Source organism: Heterodontus francisci, unplaced genomic scaffold (genome assembly GCF_036365525.1).
Source record: "Heterodontus francisci isolate sHetFra1 unplaced genomic scaffold, sHetFra1.hap1 HAP1_SCAFFOLD_234, whole genome shotgun sequence".
NCBI lineage: Eukaryota > Metazoa > Chordata > Chondrichthyes > Heterodontiformes > Heterodontidae > Heterodontus > Heterodontus francisci.
Genome location: NW_027140371.1, coordinates 625570 through 637586, shown reverse-complemented (window position 1 = coordinate 637586; position 12017 = coordinate 625570).

Sequence of the window (12017 nt, the reverse complement as noted above, 5' to 3'; positions counted from 1 at the left end):
GAGATACCCCGTGATATCTCACACTGACCATCAAGTGTCCCTCACTGTCTGTACTCAGTGTTCACATGGGGACAAAAATGCCCCGTGATATCTCACACTGACCATCGAGTGTCTTTCACTGTCTCTGCCCGAAACTTGCTGGTCTTCCAGTGCAAAGAGTTGTCCACCACCGAATGTTGCTCCATGGCACATTCCAAGGTCCCCAGGACTAAGTGCTGAGGGACGCACTGAAGCTTGGGGCTGCTGCAGCAAAGGCTCAATGGGGAAAGACCACAGTGTAAGGTTCCCCCCACTAATCTGGATCCATGGGAAACCCCTCGAACTGTATCATTAATTTTCCCAATTGCTGAAATTTCAAACTGTAATTGAAATGACAATTGTGAAACAGAAGGGTTGGGAAGAAACTCATGACAGTATTGAAGGAAACTGATCACCCTTGCAATGTTTGTATTTTTTGGTGCTGTTTTGAAACAGTTTGGCAATGTAATTTTTACAGATTTTTATGAACAAAGTATATTTTGGAAATAAAAAATAAGTCTGTACTCAGTGTTCACCTGGAGACTGAGATACCCCATGATATCTCACACTGACCATCGAGTGTCTCTCACTGTCTCGACTCAGTGTTCACTTGGGGACTGAGATACCCCATGATATCTCACACTGACCATCGAGTGTCTCTCACTGTCTGTACTCAGTGTTCACCTGGGGACTGAGATACCCCATGATATCTCACACTGACCATCGAGTGTCTCTCACTATCTATACTCAGTGCTCACCAGGAGACTGAGATAGCCCATGATATCTCACACTGACCATCGAGTGTCTCTCACTGTCTGTACTCAGTGTTCACCTGGGGACTGAGATACCCCATGATATCACACACTGACCATCGAGTGTCTCTCACTGTCTGTACTCAGTGTACACCTGGGGACTGAGATACACCATGATATCACACACTGAACATCCAGTGCCTCTCACTGTCTGTACTCAGTGTTCACCTGGGGACTGAGATACCCCATGATACCACACACTGAACATCCAGTGCCTCTCACTGTCTGTACTCAGTGTTCATCTGGGGACTGAGATACCCCATGATATCTCACACTGACCATCGAGTGTCTCTCACTGTCTGTACTCAGTGTTCACCTGGGGACTGAGATACCCCGTGATATCTCACACTGACCATCGAGTGTCTCTCACTGTCTGTACTCAGTCTTCACCTAGAGACTGAGAAACCCCATGATATCACACACTGAACATCGAGTGTCTCTCACTGTCTGTACTCAATGTTCACCTGGGGACTGAGAAACCCCATGATATCACACACTGAACTTCGAGTGTCTCTCACTGACTGTACTCAATGTTCACCCGGGGAAAGAGATACACCATGATATCACACACTGAACATCGAGTTTCTCTCACTCTCTGTACTCAGTGTTCACCTGGGGACTGAGATACCCCATGATATCTCACACTGAACATCGAGTTTCTCTCACTGTCTGTACTCAATGTTCACCTGGGGACTGAGATACAACATGATATCTCACACTGACCTTCGAATGTCCCTCACGGTCTGGACTCAGTGTTCACCTGGGGACTGAGATATCCTGTGATATCTCACATTGACCATCGAGTGTCTCTTTCTTTCTGTACTCAATGTTCACCTGGGGACTGAGATACCCCATGATATCTCACACTGACCATCGAGTGTCTCTCACTGTCTGTACTCAGTGTTCACCTGGGGACTGAGATACCCCATGACATCTCTCAGTGAGAATCGAGTGTCTCTCACTGTCTGTACTCAGTGTTCACCTGGGGACTGAGATACCCCATGATATCTCACACTGACCATCGAGTGTCTCTCACTGTCTGTACTCAGTGTTCACCCGGGGACTGAGATAGCCCGTGACATCTCTCACTGACCATCGAGGTTATCTCACTGCCTGTACTCAGTGTTCACCTGGGGACTGAGATATCCCATGATATCACACACTGACATTTAAGTTTCCCTCACTGTCTGTACTCAGTGTTCACCAGGGGACTGAGCTACCCCATGATATCTCACACTGACCATCAAGTGTCTCTCACTGTCTGTACTCAGTGTTCATCCGGGGACAGAGATACCCCATGATATCTCTCAGTGACCATCGAGTGTCTCTCACTGTCTGCACTCAGTGTTCACCTGGGGACTGAGATACCACATGATATCTCACACTGACCATTGAGTGTCCCTCACTTTCTGTACACAGTGTTCATCTGGGGACTGAGATACCCCATGATATCTCACACTGACCATTGAGTGTCTCTCACTGTCTGTACTCAGTGTTCACCTGGGGACTGAAATACCCCATGATATCACACACTGACCATCAAGTGTCTCTCACTGTCTGTACTCAGTGTTCACCTGGGGACTGAGATACCCCGTGATATCTCACACTGACCATCGAGTGTCTCTCACTGTCTGTACTCAGTGTTCACCTGGGTACTGAGATACCCCATGATATCTCACACTGACCATCAAGTGTCTCTCACTGTCTGTACTCAATGTTCACCTGGGGACTGAGAAACCCCATGATATCACACACTGAACTTCGAGCGTCTCTCACTGACTGTACTCAATGTTCACCCGGGGAATGAGATACACCATGATATCTCACACTGACCATCGAGTGCCTCTCACTGTCTGTACTCAGTGTTCACCTGGGGACTGAGATACCCCGTGATATCTCACACTGACCATCGCGTGTCTCTCACTGTCTGTACTCAGTGTTCATCTGGGGACTGAGATACCCCGTGATATCTCACACTGACCATCGAGTGCCTCTCACTGTCTGTACTCAATGTTCACCTGGGGACTGAGATACCCCATGATATCTCACACTGAACATCGAGTGTCTCTCACTTTCTGCACTCAATGTTCACCTGGGGACTGAGATACAACATGATATCTCACACTGACCTTCGAATGTCCCTCACGGTCTGTACTCAGTGTTCACCTGGGGACTGAGATATCCTATGGTATCTCACACTGACCATCGAGTGTCTCTTTCTTTCTGTACTCAATGTTCACCTGGGGACTGAGATACACCATGATATCTCACACTGACCATCGAGTGTCTCTTTCTTTCTGTACACAATGTTCACCTGGGGACTGAGATACCCCATGATATCTCACACTGACCATCGAGTGTCTCTCACTGTCTGTACTCAGTGTTCAACTGGGGACTGAGATACCCCATGATATCTCATACTGACCATCGAGTGTCTCTCTCTCTGTCTGTACTCAGTGTTCACCTGGGGACTGAGATACCCCATGATATCTCACACTGACCATCGAGTGTCTCTCACTGTCTGTACTCAGTGTTCACCTGGGGACTGAGATACCCCATGACATCTCTCAGTGAGAATCGAGAGTCTCTCACTGTCTGTACTCAGTGTTCACCTGGGGACTGAGATACCCCATGATATCTCACACTGACCATCGAGTGTCTCTCACTGTCTGTACTCAGTGTTCACCCGGGGACTGAGATAGCCCGTGACATCTCTCATTGACCATCGAGGTTATCTCACTGTCTGTACTCAGTGTTCACCTGGGGACTGAGATATCCCATGATATCACACACTGACCATTAAGTTTCCCTCACTGTCTGTACTCAGTGTTCACCAGGGGACTGAGCTACCCCATGATATCTCACACTGACCATCAAGTGTCTCTCACTGTCTGTACTCAGTGTTCATCCGGGGACAGAGATACCCCATGATATCTCTCAGTGACCATCGAGTGTCTCTCACTGTCTGCACTCAGTGTTCACCTGTGGACTGAGATACCCCATGATATCTCACACTGACCATCGAGTGTCTCTCACTGTCTGTACTCAGTGCTCACCTAGGGACTGAGATACCCCATGATATCACACACTGACCATCGAGTGCCTCTCACTGTCTGTACTCAGTGTTCACCTGGGGACTGAGATACCCCATGATATCTCACACTGACCATCGAGTGTCTCTCACTGTCTGTACTCAGTGTTCACCTGGGGACTGAAATACCCCATAATATCACACACTGACCATCAAGTGTCTGTCACTGTCTGTACTCAGTGTTCACCTGGGGACTGAGATACCCCGTGATATCTCACACTGACCATCGAGTGTCTCTCACTGTCTGTACTCAGTGTTCACCTGGGGACTGAGAAACCCCATGATATCACACACTGAACTTCGAGTGTCTCTCACTGACTGTACTCAATGTTCACCCGGGGAATGAGATACACCATGATATCTCACACTGACCATCGAGTGCCTCTCACTGTCTGTACTCAGTGTTCACCTGGGGACTGAGATACCCCGTGATGTCTCACACTGACCATCAAGTGCCTCTCACTGTCTGTACTCAATGTTCACCTGGGGACTGAGATACCCCATGATATCTCACACTGAACATCGAGTGTCTCTCACTTTCTGCACTCAATGTTCACCTGGGGACTGAGATACAACATGATATCTCACACTGACCTTCGAATGTCCCTCAAGGTCTGTACTCAGTGTTCACCTGGGGACTGAGATATCCTATGATATCTCACACTGACCATCGAGTGTCTCTTTCTTTCTGAACTCAATGTTCACCTGGGGACTGAGATACCCCATGATATCTCACACTGACCATCGAGTGTCTCTTTCTTTCTGTACTCAATGTTCACCTGGGGACTGAGATACCCCATGATATCTCACACTGACCATCGAGTGTCTCTCACTGTCTGTACTCAGTGTTCAACTGGGGACTGAGATACCCCATGATATCTCATACTGACCATCGACTGTCTCTCTCTCTGTCTGTACTCAGTGTTCACCTGGGGACTGAGATACCCCATGATATCTCACACTGACCATCGAGTGTCTCTCACTGTCTGTACTCAGTGTTCACCTGGGGACTGAGATACCCAATGACATCACAAACTGACCATCGAGTGTCACTCACTGTCTGTACTCAGTGTTCACCTGGGGACTGAGATACCCCATGATATCACACACTGACCATCGAATTTCTCTCACTGTCTGTACTCAGTGTTCACCTTGGGACTGAGATACCCAATGACATCACAAACTGACCATCGAGTGTCTCTCACTGTCTGTACTCAGTGTTCACCTGGGGACAGAGATACCCCATGATATCACACACTGACCATCGAATTTCTCTCACTGTCTGTACTCTGTGTTCACCTGGGGACTGAGATACCCCTAGATATCTCACACTGACCATCGAGTGTCTCTCACTGTCTGGACTCAGTGCTCACCTGGGGTCTGAGATTCCCCATGATATCTCACACTGACCATCGAGTGTCTCTCACTGTCTGTACTCAGTGTTCACCTGGGGACTGAGATACCCCATGACATCTCTCAGTGAGAATCGAGTGTCTCTCACTGTCTGTACTCAGTGTTCACCTGGGGACTGAGATACCCCATGATATCTCACACTGACCATCGAGTGTCTCTCACTGTCTGTACTCAGTGTTCACCCGGGGACTGAGATAGCCCGTGACATCTCTCACTGACCATCGAGGTTATCTCACTGTCTGTACTCAGTGTTCACCTGGGGACTGAGATATCCCATGATATCACACACTGACCATTAAGTTTCCCTCACTGTCTGTACTCAGTGTTCATCCGGGGACAGAGATACCCCATGATATCTCTCAGTGACCATCGAGTGTCTCTCACTGTCTGCACTCAGTGTTCATCTGGGGACTGAGATACCCCATGATATCTCACACTGACCATCGAGTGTCTCTTACTGTCTGTACTCAGTGCTCACCTGGGGACTGAGATACCCCGTGATATCACACACTGACCATCGAGTGTCTCTCACTGTCTGTACTCAGTGTTCACCTGGGGACTGAGATACACCATGATATCTCTCACTGACCATCGAGTGTCTCTCACGTGCTGTACTCAGTGTTCACCTGGGGACAGAGATACCCCGTGACATCTCACACAGACCATCGAGTGTCTCTCACGGTCTGTACTCAGTGCTCACCTGGGGACTGAGAAACCCCATGATAACTCACACTGACCATCGAATTTCTCTCACTGTCTGTACTCAGTGCTCACCTGGGGACTGAGATACCCCATGATATCTCACACTGACCATCGAGTGTCTCTCACTGTCTGTACTCAGTGTTCACCCGGGGACTGAGATAGCCCGTGACATCTCTCACTGACCATCGAGGTTATCTCACTGTCTGTACTCAGTGTTCACCTGGGGACTGAGATATCCCATGATATCACACACTGACCATTAAGTTTCCCTCACTGTCTGTACTCAGTGTTCATCAGGGGACTGAGTTACCCCATGATATCTCACACTGACCATCAAGTGTCTCTCACTGTCTGTACTCAGTGTTCATCCGGGGACAGAGATACCCCATGATATCTCTCAGTGACCATCGTGTGTCTCTCACTCTCTGTACTCAGTGCTCACCTGGGGGCTGACATAGCCACTGATATCTCACACTGTCCATCGATTGTCTCTCACTGTCTGTACTCAGTGTTCACCTGGGGACTGAGATACCCCATGATATCTCTCAGTGACCATCGCTTGTCTCTCACTGTCTGTACTCAGTGCTCACTTGGGGACTGAGGTACCCCATGATATCTCTCAGTGCGAATCGCGTTTCTCTCACTGTCTGTACTCAGTGCTCACCTGGGGACTGAGATATCCCATGATATCTCACTCTGACCATCAAGTGTCTCTCACTGTCTGTTCTCAGTGCTCACCTTGGGACTGAGATACCTAATGATGTCTCTCAGTGAGAATCGCGTGTCTCTCACTGTCTGTACTCAGTGCTCAACTGGGGACTGAGATAACCCATGATATCTCTCAGTGACCATTGCGTGTCTCTCACTGTCTGTACTCAGTGTTCACCCGGGGAATGAGATACCCCGTGATATCTCACACTGACCATCGAGTATATCTCAATGTCTGTACTCAGTGTTCACCAGGGGACTGTGATACCCCATGATATCTCACACTGACCATCGAGTGTCTCTCACTGTCTGTACTCATTGTTCATCCGGGGACAGAGATACTTCATGATATCTCTCACTGACCATCAAGTGTCTCTCACTGTCTGTACTCAGTGCTCACCCGGGGACTGAGATAACCCATGATATCTCTCAGTGACCATCGCGTGTCTCTCACTGTCTGTACTCAGTGCTCGCCTGGGGACTGAGATACCCCATGATATCTCACACTGACAGTCGAGTATCTCTCATTGTCTGTCCTCAGTGTTCACCCGGAGACTGAGATACCGCATGATATCTCACACTGACCATCGAGTGTCTCTCACTGTCTGTACTCAGTGTTCACCTGGGAACTGAGATACACCATGATATCTCACACTGACCATCGAGTGTCTCTCACTGTCTGTACTCAGTGTTCACCTGGGGACTGAGATACACCATGATATCTCACACTGACCAGCGAGTGTCTCTCACTGTCTGAACTCAGTGTTCACCCGGGCACTGAGATACCCCGTGACATCTCACACTGACTATCGAGTATATCTCACTGTCCCTACTCAGTGTTCACCTGGGGACTGAGATATCCCATGATATCACACACTGACCATTAAGTGTCCCTCACTGTCTGTACTCAGTGTTTACCAGGGGACTGAGTTACCCCATGATATCTCACACTGACCATCAAGTGTCTCTCACTGTCTGTACTCCGTGTTCATCCGGGGACAGAGATACCCCATGATATCTCTCAGTGACCATCGCGTGTCTCTCACTGTCGGTACTCAGTGCGCACCCGGGGACTGAGATAACCCATGATATCTCTCAGTGACCATCGCTTGTCTTTCACTGTCTGTACTCAGTGCTCACCTGGGGACTTAGATACCCCGTGATATCTCACACTGACCATCGAGTGTCTCTCACTGTCTGTAATCAGTGCTCACCTGTGCACTGAGATACCCCATGATATCTCACACTGACCGTCGAGTATCTCTCACTCTCTGTACTCAGTGTTCACCTGGGTACTGAGATACCCAATGATATCTCACACTGTCCATCGATTGTCTCTCATTGTCGGTACTCAGTGCTCACCAGGGGACTGAGATACCCCATGAAATCTCACTATAACCATTGAGTGTCTCTCACTGTCTGTACTCAGTGTTCACCTGGGGACTGAGATACCCCATGATATCTTACACTGACCATCGAGTGTCTCACACTTTCTGCACTCAGTGTTCACCTGGGGACTGAGATACCCCATGAAATCTCACTATAACCATCGAGTGTCTCTCACTGTCTGTACTCAGTGTTCACCTGGGGACTGAGATACCCCATGATATCTCACACTGACCATCGAGTGTCTCTCACTGTCTGAAGTCAGTGCTCACCTGGGGACTGATACCCCATGATATCTCACACTGACCATCGCGTGTCTCTCACTGTGTCTACTCACTGCTCACCTGGGGACTGAGATACCCCAGGATATCTCACACTGACCATCGACTGTCTCTCACTCTCTGTAATTAGTGCTCACCTGTGCACTGAGATACCCCATGATATCTCACCCTGACCATCGAGTGTCTCTCACTGTCTGTACTCCGTGCTCACAAGGGGACTGAGATACCCCATGATATCTCACACTGACCATCGAGTATATCTCACTGTGTGACCTCAGTGTTCACCCGAAGACTGAGATACCCCATGATATCTCACACTGACCATCGATTGTCTCTCACTGTCTGTACTCAGTGCTCACCTGGGGACTGAGATACCCCATGATATCTCACACTGACCATTGAGTGTCTCTCACTGTCTGTACTCAGTGCTCAACTGGGGACTGAGATACACCATGACATCTCACACAGACCATCGAGTGTATCTCACTGTCTGTACTCAGTGTTCACCTGGGGACTGAGATACCCCATGATATCTCACACTGACCATTAAGTGTCCCTCACTGTCTGCACTCAGTGTTCACCAGGGGACTGAGTTACCCCATGATATCTCACACTGACCATCAAGTGTCTCTCACTGTCTGTACTCAGTGTTCATCCGGGGACAGAGATACCCCATGATATCTCTCAGTGACCATCGCGTGTCTCTCACTGTCGATACTCAGTGCGCACCCGGGGACTGAGATAACCCATGATATCTCTCAGTGACCATCGCGTGTCTTTCACTGTCTGTACTCAGTGCTCACCTGTGGACTTAGATACCCCGTGATATCTCACACTGACCATCGAGTGTCTCTCACTGTCTGTACTCAGTGCTCACCTGGGGACTGAGTTACCCCATGAAATCTCACACTGACCATCGAGTGTCTCTCACTGTCTGTAATCAGTGCTCACCTGTGCACTGAGATACCCCATGATATCTCACACTGACCGTCGAGTATCTCTCACTCTCTGTACTCAGTTTTCACCTGGGGACTGAGATACCCAATGATATCTCACACTGTCCATCGATTGTCTCTCATTGTCGGTACTCAGTGCTCACCAGGGGACTGAGATACCCCATGAAATCTCACTATAACCATCGAGTGTCTCTCACTGTCTGTACTCAGTTTTCACCTGGGGACTGAGATACCCCATGATATCTCTCAGTGACCATCGCGTGTCTTTCACTGTCTGTACTCAGTGCTCACCTGTGGACTTAGATACCCCGTGATATCTCACACTGACCATCGCGTGTCTCTCACTGTCGATACTCAGTGCGCCCCCGGGGACTGAGATAACCCATGATATCTCTCAGTGACCATCGCGTGTCTTTCACTGTCTGTACTCAGTGCTCACCTGTGGACTTAGATACCCCGTGATATCTCACACTGACCATCGAGTGTCTCTCACTGTCTGTAATCAGTGCTCACCTGTGCACTGAGATACCCCATGATATCTCACACTGACCGTCGAGTATCTCTCACTCTCTGTACTCAGTGATCACCAGGGGACTGAGATACCCCATGAAATCTCACTATAACCATCGAGTGTCTCTCACTGTCTGTACTCAGTGTTCACCTGGGGACTGAGATACCCCATGAAATCTCACTATAACCATCGAGTGTCTCTCACTGTCTGTACTCAGTGTTCACCTGGGGACTGAGATACCCCATGATATCTCACACTGACCATCGAGTGTCTCTCACTGTCTGAAGTCAGTGCTCACCTGGGGACTGAGATACCCCATGATATCTCACACTGACCATCGCGTGTCTCTCACAGTCTGTACTCACTGCTCACCTGGGGACTGAGATACCCCATGATATCTCACACTGACCATTGAGTGTCTCTCACTCTCTGTAATTAGTGCTCACCTGTTCTCTGAGATACCCCTAGATATCTCACACTGACCATCGAGTGTCTCTCACTGTCTGTACTCATTGTTCACCTGGGGACTGAGATACCCAATGATATCTCACACTGTCCATCGATTGTCTCTCATTGTCTGTACTCAGTGCTCACCAGGGGAGTGAGATACCCCATGAAATCTCACTATAACCATCGATTGTCTCTCACTGACTGTACTCAGTGTTCACCTGGGGACTGAGATACCCCATGATATCTCTCAGTGACCATCGCTTGTCTCTCACTGTCTGTACTCAGTGCTCACTTGGGGACTGAGATACCCCATGATATCTCTCAGTGCGAATCGTGTTTCTCTCACTGTCTGTACTCAGTGCTCACCTGGGGACTGAGATATCCCATGATATCTCACTCTGACCATCAAGTGTCTCTCACTGTCTGTTCTCAGTGCTCACCTTGGGACTGAGATACCTAATGATGTCTCTCAGTGAGAATCGCGTGTCTCTCACTGTCTGTACTCAGTGCTCAACTGGGGACTGAGATAACCCATGATATCTCTCAGTGACCATTGCGTGTCTCTCACTGTCTGTACTCAGTGTTCACCCGGAGAATGAGATACCGCATGATATCTCACACTGACCTTCGAGTGTCTCTCACTGTCTGTTATCAGTGTTCACCCGGGGAATGAGATACCCCGTGATATCTCACACTGACCATCGAGTATATCTCAATGTCTGTACTCAGTGTTCACCAGGGGACTGTGATACCCCATGATATCTCACACTGACCATCGAGTGTCTCTCACTGTCTGTACTCATTGTTCATCCGGGGACAGAGATACTTCATGATATCTCTCACTGACCATCAAGTGTCTCTCACTGTCTGTACTCAGTGCTCACCCGGGGACTGAGGTAACCCATGATATCTCTCAGTGACCATCGCGTGTCTCTCACTGTCTGTACTCAGTGCTCGCCTGGGGACTGAGATACCCCATGATATCTCACACTGACAGTCGAGTATCTCTCATTGTCTGTCCTCAGTGTTCACCCGGAGACTGAGATACCGCATGATATCTCACACTGACCATCGAGTGTCTCTCACTGTCTGTACTCAGTGTTCACCTGGGAACTGAGATACACCATGATATCTCACACTGACCATCGAGTGTCTCTCACTGTCTGTACTCAGTGTTCACCTGGGGACTGAGATACACCATGATATCTCACACTGACCAGCGAGTGTCTCTCACTGTCTGAACTCAGTATTCACCCGGGCACTGAGATACCCCGTGACATCTCACACTGACTATCGAGTATATCTCACTGTCTCTACTCAGTGTTCACCTGGGGACTGAGATATCCCATGATATCACACACTGACCATTAAGTGTCCCTCACTGTCTGTACTCAGTGTTTACCAGGGGACTGAGTTACCCCATGATATCTCACACTGACCATCAAGTGTCTCTCACTGTCTGTACTCCGTGTTCATCCGGGGACAGAGATACCCCATGATATCTCTCAGTGACCATCGCGTGTCTCTCACTGTCGCTACTCAGTGCGCACCCGGGGACTGAGATAACCCATGATATCTCTCAGTGACCATCGCTTGTCTTTCACTGTCTGTACTCAGTGCTCACCTGGGGACTTAGATACCCCGTGATATCTCACACTGACCATCGAGTGTCTCTCACTGTCTGTAATC